The following is a 6165-nucleotide window of genomic DNA, read 5'->3' on the forward strand; positions in this document are numbered from 1 at the left end:
ATGTTTGTTTTATTCATTCCAGAGATCATGCTAGGTTTACCAGGTTTACATAATTTGGGGGAGTTTTAATATTTTAAAAAATTTAAGTAAGTTCTACATAATTTCTGCTGTCCCTATAATTTTGCCTGAGAGCTTCAAAGAACCCCAAAACAAGTGTGTTTTTTGCCCATCCATCTCCATCTCTATTTATAAAAACAAAAGAAGGTGGATAGCTCACCTGATACACTTGAAGGAAGGAGATCTCTCAGACATCAAGACAAACCTGAGTAGCTTACCTGGATTTGTAAGACGATTCAAAAGTAGCTGTGTGACATCTAAAAAATTAACAAAGTGAAAGGGATCTTGGTGAAACTGCTCAACTCCTAAAATTTTCATTCTCTCACCAGGTCATTGTTTGACACATGAAATAACATAAAAGTGCCAGGACAACTTTAAGTACGAATCCACACAATGGGAGGTCCATTCTCTCACCTACCTGTGGGGCCACACTGTACCCTCTGGCCCTCTGGACTTCTGCCTTGACAGGTAGATTTTACTTAACATTACACATTTGTCACACTCCCTCCCCTTAAGTTGAATATTTATAGCTAATGACTTTCTCTGCCATCAACTTAGAAAATCTATATGCAGACAACACACACACACACACACGCACACACTACACATATGCAGCACATAACACATAACAACGACAAAAATATTTTTACAGCTTCTTTGAACTAAAGGTAAAGTTATTGTTCAATTCCATGGGTAGAAATATTTCCCCTTAAGCCCTTCCTCCACTGGAGGGAAATAATATATCAGAATCTGCTAGTGGACATTTTCAGATCAGGTAAGTTCTATCTGGAAATTTGGATATATCATGCTTACTTTTTACCTGATTTGAAAATTCAGATATATCATGCTTACCTTTTATTGTTCTTTTTTCTGATTCTGTAACCCTAAGACAGTCAATTAAATGTCTCTCAGAATCAATTCTCCTAATTGCAAATAGGGGCTAAACATTTTACTCTTTACTGTTGCTTAATTCTGTCATTAACTAGTTAGATATCATTGATTAAGTTATTTCCTCCCTCTGGACCTTAGTTACCACTTAATCAATCAATCAATCAATCAATCAATCACACATATACAGTAGTTCCTCTGTACCCACATCTTTGGGGAATTGGTTCCAGGACACCTCCCCTTGGACTCCAAAATTTGCAGATGCTCAAGTCCTGTATATGAACTGGCATAGTATTTGCCTATAATCTATGACATGGATCCATATACTTTAAATCATCTCTAGATTACTCATAATACCTAATACAATGTAAATGATATGTAAATAGTTGTAAATGAAATGTGAATGTTATGTAAATAGTTGCTGGAGCAGGGCAAATTCAAGTTTTGCTTTTTAGAAATTTCTGGAATTTTTTCCAAATATTTTCAATCTGCAGTTGGTTGAATCTTCAGATGAGAGACGCATGAATACAGAGAGCCAACTGTACATCCATAAAAGCATCAAACTAGACTAGATTTATTTAAAAATCTGTATCCTTTTGAGAAAAAATGTTAAGAAATCATTCTGACACACAAAAAGGCATAAACAACAATATCAACAACTGTGTATTCAATACCCATGTTACAACTACAATTAAAGCTTCCTCAACTCCCAAAATATATTCCCCAACCTACATCATAGAGTTATCTCTATGATGGATTTAGTTTTTATCCTTACTAAGAATTTCTTTGTACTTTACTACATATGTATGTATCCTAAACCATATATAGCATACTCTTTAGGGCTACTAAACTTTCTATGACTCATAGCAGACTGGTAAATGCCTTGATGGCTTTCTGTTTCCCTCCCAACAGAATATTTGTTTGGAGATCCATCCAAAAGTGTATATTAACTCATGTTGACTCATGTTTTTACTGATGTTTATATTACTTTTGGTAGACACACTACAGTTTACCCACTCATTCTCCTATTGATAACATTTAATTTTTCCTGGTATTTGCTATAACTCACAATGCTGCCATGATTATTGTTGTACAAATCTCCTTAATCTGTAGGATATATGTTTAGGAATGCAGTTGCTGAGACATAAACTATATACATCTCAAATCTACAGATAATAACAAACTACTCTCCAGCATGGTTAAAAGTATTTATATTTCCTCATCCACGAAAAGAAATTCTGTTGCTCCATATCTTCACTCCCATTTGTTATTGTTGGACTATTTAGATTTTTCCCAGTCTGAGGACTGGGAAATGGTATCTCTTTGTGACTTTAATTTGCATTTTACTGATTTCTAGTGAGGCTGAGCATTTTTTCATGTGTTTATTGGTCATTTGTGTTTCCTCTTCTGTGAATTGTCTTTTCATATCTTTTTCTATTTTTCTACTTGGTGGTTTTCTTTTACTTCTTGATTTGTAGTTTCAAAAATCTAATTTGAATACTAATCTTGGTTAATTTTTTTCATTCCAAATATCTTCTTCCAGACTGCCCCAGTCTTTTCATTTTTATTGTGTCTTTGCTACCAGACATTTTTCGTTTTAGCAGTCAAATGTATTAATCATTTCCTTTGGCATTTTTGTTCTCACTCCAAAATTTTATAAATACTCTACTTTCTTTTATTCCAGATGATTTTAAAGCTTTTTTTTTTGCCTCTCTCTCTCTCTCTTTCTCTCTCTGTCTTTGACTTATCTACAATGCCAACCTTGTCATCTATAAAATTTCTAAATATATCAGAGTCAATTATTACCTCCATTAATTTTATTTTATTTTTTATTGTCTCCATTAATTTTAAGTTCTTCATATATACTTATTTTCTTCAATATCTATTGGTAAAATATTATACTTTTCTCCACATAGTTTCTCTGATCTTATGATTGATTTATTCCTAGGCACTTTTTATTTTTTGTTGCTATTCTGAGTTGAATATTTTGAAGTTTGTATTTTCAAAATGTTTTTTCTGGAATATAGTAACTTAAATTATTTTTTGTAGATTGTGTATCTAGCAAATCTGATACATACATAAACATGTATCTATCACTAATTGTATTCCATTTTAAAATTCCTAATATCATTTATTTGTGCATTCTCTTTCTCTTTTTCTTTGAAAAAGATCTTCCAGATTTGACTATTTTACTAACCTCTTCAAAGAATCAGCTTTGAACTAGTTGGTCTTCTCTACTGTAACTTTTTCTATTTTATTAATTTCATACTTATTTTTATTATTGTCTGTTTTTACCATCTTCAGGTCTATTTTGTTTCTTCCATAATTTCTTGGCTTGAATATTTATGTCACTAATTTTTAAGCTTTTCTTCATTCCTAATATCTACATTTATGGAAATATGTTTTTCTAAGTATTACTACATTGAATATGCAATAATTTATTATTATTTAATCATAAGTATATTATATATATTTAATCATAAATATATCTATATAATGATGTTTTATTGGCAAATAGTTTAAGAGAATATGCCTTTCTTTTTTCTAGATATGTCTATTATATAAGCTTGTTGTGTTGTTCAAATCATCTTTATGAATTTTTATCTGCAGTCTATCAATTATTGAGAGATTTACATTAAAATTTCCCCCCCAAAAAGAACTTTTCAATTGTTTCTTACAGTTCTAACAATTTTTGCTCATAAATATTTATGTGATAGCTACATTCTAGTTAAGAATTTTTACATTTCTTAGTGAAGCTGGACCTTTATCATTATGCAATAACACTTTTAAAACACATTTTTCTTTTTTGAACTTAAGCCAATTTCTTTGTACCAGTACAGTCACTCCAGTCTTCATTTGTATTTGCCTAGTTTATTATTCTCCTTTTTCTTTCAACCTTTTTCATCCTTTACTTTTAGATGTACCTTGAGCTCGTAGATGGACCTTATGTATTCAATGTAACAATCTCTCTCTCATAACTGACAAAGTTAATTCATTTATATTTATGGAGATTACTGATATTTTTGGATTTGTTTCTATTGTCATTAGAGCTAGCTTAGTTTTTTTCTCCATTCTCCTTTATCTTTCCTGACATATTTTTTTGTTGATTGGGTTTTTAAATTTCATTTTCTTTATTATTGTGAAATCTTGTTCCATCTTTTTCCTAGCCCACTGCTCCTTTAGACTTAGAAGATTTACCCACTTCATTTATAGCTCCTACAGACTCATCTTACTCTGTGTGTGTGTGTGTGTGAACTCAGCTATGCATTTGACTTTGTCATTATTACTTTATCCACCTTATTTAACTTCTCTTTTCTCATTGGGAAGGCTTTTTCCTCCTTACCAATCCATGACGTTAGCTGAAATGAAAATCTCCACCATGCATTCCCTTTCCTGTTAAAGTCCCCTTCAAATTGATCATTTTAATAATGAGGAAGGTAGCTTCCACCCAGGGATAATGGAAATTTTTAATGATTATTAAAAGACAGAAGGGAAAACTCACTTTTTCCTTCTTTCTGACTGTCCATACTGATATCAATAATCAAAGTCTATGTGGAGGAGTAGCTCTCTAAAACACGTTCGGCTCAACTTCTGCCAATAAATTTGGTTGCAATACCCTCTTGTAGACCCTGATTCTCTATAGTCAATAAAGGCATGTTCTGTATTACTTTTAAAAGTTGCCCATCTCTCAATTATGTTAAGTTGAAAAAAAGATGGAATAATTATCTGCATTTCTCTGAAAAATTATCTTTAGAAACTGTCGTTAGGTTCTACGGCATAGGTGGTATTTTCTCCAATTCTCAGCTGCTCACCATATGTCAGCCTCCCTATGGCTTTTCTAAGAGTTTGAAATCTATGCTTGGAGAGTTGATGATGGTGGCAGAGAGAGCTGACTACCAAAGTTTCATGTTCCCCTTCCGTAGTATAGAATAAGTTCTTGGAAGTGGCTGAGCAATAGGGAGCTACATTCCCAAGTCCTCTCTCCTCTGCATGTAGGTCAGGTCATGCATCTATTTCTTGCCAATAGAATCTGAGTGAAAGTGATATATATCTGCTTCTGGACTGAGGTAGTTAAGTATCAAGTGTGTGAGATTCTTCACTCTTTCTGCCTTGTAGAAGCTTGATGCTGCTAGGATTATCTTGAAATTATAAAATGGAAGGCTCACAAGAGGGAATTCTGAGTTATTGCTCGGAGAGCCATCTAGCTCATTCTAGACTCTGATATGAGCCAAAAATCAAACATTTTTATATTAATCCACTGAGATTTGGGAGTTATTTATAATATCTGTTGCCTAACCTAGCTTATTCAGTGACACCCTCTTTCAATAGGCACCTTGTACCTTAAACTTCCACAATTCATTGACCTTGCTGGTCTCTTTCATAGTAAATATCTCCACACAGTAGGTATAAAAGTGGAGATGTGCTTTCAAGGAAATGTGTTATATTATTTTATCTTTTTAAGTTTTATTCTTTTGATGAAATCCCCTTACACTAAACATTTAACTATGAACATACACTTTTTTGGAGAAAGCTATATTTGAAGTTAGAAGCATTTTGTAGTGTATATCTGGATATCAAGGAAAGTAAAAGTGTTATTTGCATTAAATTTGCTCTGAGTTATCAATAGAGTAAATTAAATTATTGTTCAAAGTGGTGGTAAGGACAGCCAATTTCATTATTTTAAGTGGTACTTAAAATGCTTCTAAGTCTTCACTCATTTATTATCTTAAGGCATTAGATGAAAAATGTGCTAGTTCCTCTTTTCTGAAAATGCTTATAAAAGTAAGAGAAAGCTGTGAAATGAGCTTTCAAATATCTAGTCCAGTAACTGTAATTTTACTTCTTAATAGCTAGATAAAAATTAACTTCACCTTTAAATAAACACATGAAAATTTACTCAGTTGTCTAATTATACTCTATTCCATTATTAGAATTTTAGATGAGTGCAAAAAACAATGAAGATTTTTTTAAAAAAATAATGATTTAGTCCATTAAGCTACTGATATAAGCCTTCAGCATCTAATATCCTAAAATAGAATGAGTAAGCTTTTCTCCAGTCCTGGACTAAGTAAGGGTGCAACTTACACCACATATTACTCAAAAAGAAACTGTTTGCCTCTCTACCAAAGTCATGATTAGAAACTGTATTTTCCTACCAAATTTGAGCTCTATTTTACAATATTGGGATACAATATCCATAGCATTTAATTCCATGATACT

This window comes from Eubalaena glacialis, chromosome 20 (genome assembly GCF_028564815.1).
Source record: "Eubalaena glacialis isolate mEubGla1 chromosome 20, mEubGla1.1.hap2.+ XY, whole genome shotgun sequence".
NCBI classification, from domain to species: Eukaryota; Metazoa; Chordata; class Mammalia; order Artiodactyla; family Balaenidae; genus Eubalaena; species Eubalaena glacialis.